The sequence below is a fragment of the Acinonyx jubatus genome, chromosome B2 (assembly GCF_027475565.1).
Source record: "Acinonyx jubatus isolate Ajub_Pintada_27869175 chromosome B2, VMU_Ajub_asm_v1.0, whole genome shotgun sequence".
Classification (NCBI taxonomy): domain Eukaryota; kingdom Metazoa; phylum Chordata; class Mammalia; order Carnivora; family Felidae; genus Acinonyx; species Acinonyx jubatus.
This window is the reverse complement of record NC_069385.1, coordinates 66380908-66383947: the sequence shown is the minus strand read 5'-3', so window position 1 is coordinate 66383947 and position 3040 is coordinate 66380908. Positions and strand designations below refer to the sequence as shown.

Genomic DNA, 3040 nt, shown 5'->3' with positions numbered 1-3040 from the left:
TGGCTCTGTATCTCTTACCAGTCTGTTTGTTAACATGGGAGTTGTCCTCTAAAAATATGTAAAATTTCACTCACTTTCCTCAATTTAAAAATTAACACCCATGTTCACTTAAAATTCTTGCCTAAATGCCAGCCTAGTGTCAGCATTTTGTAACTTACTTTATAAACAACCATGTCTATGTAGCATGATACTATCCTACACTGGGTGTCAGTAACTACAACTGTAGGAAGATTCTTCCATTAGTAAGTTTGTGCTAGTAACTGTGAAATAAATATTCAAAAAATTTCCATATGTAGAATACATACTTTTTTAATTATTAGAGTTTGGACACCAGAATCTGTATCCATCTAAAATGTATTTTTACTGAAATATAATGAACAGCTTATAAAGCACAGTTTTTGAAGGACAATGGCAAAATAACTTTATTAAAGCAGAGGGCCTTTCGATTAGTTTGATACAAAGGCTGTCAAACTTTCACTTTCTCAGTGTTGAAGAACACAGCATTACTAAGGCAAAACTTACTGATTTCTGAAATGGCTAAAATCCTTAGCTATATTATTTCTCCAGAGAAAAATAGTAGTTCAAACCAACCATTTCATTTGCTATAAACAATGAATATATCCATGACTAGTCACATAACCAGTACCCATAGAGTAAATGTAGGGAAAAACATGATGAATTGACATTCAACAAAACTGCTCTAAAAGTAGATATTACACATTCAAATATTTTTCTTTCAAGTTTATTTCTAGCACTAATTTATGTGCTAAAAAAATAAAACACCATAATAGCATATCACTACTATTTCTCTGCCTTATTAGACAAGATAAATTGTGTAATCTTCTTTCATAGCACACGGTGATGTAGAGAGTCATTTAATTACCTGTGAATCAAAGCAATTTAGGTAACTCTTTCTGATCATTATCACAGAGACTCAAGGAACTAAAATGCTCAATAATCGATAGCAACTCAACCTCAAAACAAAGTTAAGCCCTTGCAATTTTCCTGGAATAGGGCTCACTGTTTGACCAAGTAGGATTCCACTGATTCTAGAATCCCTGAATCTCCTCCCCTCTGACATGGATCATCACTACCCTAGGTACTGCTTTGTGCCTGTTCCTACTCTTAACACGTATAGCTTCTTAAGCTTTAAAAGTACCAGAGTGATTAACTGATATGTGTATACTCAATACCTAGAACTATATTTGACATATTCTGGGCACCAAATATATTATTTATAGAAAATTAAAATTTAAAGGCAAGCGCTGCCCGGGGGGGGCGGGTACTGGAGCCAGATCCCAAGCCATGCCAACTCGGCCACCACTGCCATGCGCTGGGTCCCCGTGCTGCTGAAGAATGCTGTCCCTGGCAGGAGCCCCCAAGTACATGGAACACTTCAGCAAGTTCTCCCTGTCCCCTGTCGATGAAGCAGTTTCTGGACTTTGGGTCCAGCAATGCCTGTGAGAAAACCATTCACCTTCCTCAGGCAGGGGAAGCTCCTGTGCCTGGCCATCATGAAGAGATCAACCTGCTTCCTGACAGAGTGCTGAGCACACCCTTGGTGAAGCTGGTCCACAGCTGGTATGTCCAGTCTCCTGGACATCATGGAGTTCCTGGACAAGGACCCCAAGGACAATCGTACCTGCACCAGGTCACTGATGCCCTGATCATCCGGAACCGCTGTGACCAGGTGGTGCTCACCATGGAATATTTACAACTTGTTTTCACAGACCTCCCTTTAAAACATGCATTAGCTATAGGTGTTTCTTCATGACAGGGTGTCAAAAGACAACTCTATATACTGCTTTAGATAGTGTGCAAATTACACCACATGTGTTTTAGCTGCAAGAAATAATAATAGGTTCTTCCTCCAAACAACTAATACAAAGCCCACCATGTTAACAATGAAAAGCCCTGTAAAAAATAAAACTATGGAGAAAAAGGCTATTCTGTTGTTTTGATAGTCACATAACATTTTAACATACTGTGGTCCTGAACTTAAGACATAGTTTTGCCTTGTTTAACCCAAAATCTCTTGTTTATTTGTTTATTAAAAACAACTTCTTTCTCATGGAGCCACCCTATTGTTTTGCAAGACAGAACAGACACAAACAGAAATAGGAAAATGAAGCAGAGAAATGCATGGCTTCAGCACACCTGATTATTTGAATATATTATTTGAAAGATAGTATTTTATTCTCATGCTCTGAGTTCAGACTCACATTTACGAATCAATTTGTTCACTGAACTATATAGTCCTTTAGAGTCAATTTCTTATAATTATTTTGAAATAGTCTAATTTGGTAATTTTCAAACTGTTAGGCGGTGTCCTGATACCCTTATGATAGTTGTGTAAAATTTTAAGAATTATGAAACCCCTAAGAATATACCCATATGTACAAAAATCTTATTGGGTTGCAAATTTCGAAAAGCTTTATTTAAGGGATGTTTTATCATCTACATCTTCATAGAGGGACATAAAGTTCAAAAAGGCCAAATAATTTATCCATGAATATCAGCTGATAAATGGATGAGTGGAAATTCAAACCCAAGACCTTTAAGCCTTTGTCTAATTAATTTTTCCCCAGACCACAGCTGCCTCTTGTCTCACATGCCTGAGATTCAACTTTGGTTTTTGTTAGAATTTTTTTTTTTGCAGTGCTTTCTCAAGTTAACCAAATAAAAACAATTTAGATTAACTTTAATAAAAACTATATACAAAAAATATTTGGTAGAGAAAATGCTTAAGTAATTCAATGTCTTTAGAATTCACTAATTTGAGCTATACAGGTCTCATAGCACTTCGTTTGTAAGGGCATCATTTTGTTTTTTTTCTGGAGAATTTGTCGAATAATATTTCAACCAACACTTGTCTTACAATGCTTAGGTAATGGTTCAGGTTGAATAAATGGCACAGATTATTATTGATATGTTAGTGTTGGCCAGTAAAGTTTATCACTGCTGCCACTGAATCAGATAGTATCTAAATACTTCCTTTGATTTTCTCCAGATACCCTTAACTAAGGCCTTCAAAGACAAA

General features: G+C 36.3%; 1 pseudogene; it reads left to right on the top strand.

Moving 5' to 3' along the window:
* The first annotated feature begins 1328 nt into the window (after positions 1-1328).
* Positions 1329-1774, top strand: LOC106980071 (pyruvate dehydrogenase (acetyl-transferring) kinase isozyme 2, mitochondrial-like; annotated as a pseudogene).
* The last annotated feature ends 1266 nt before the right edge of the window (positions 1775-3040 follow it).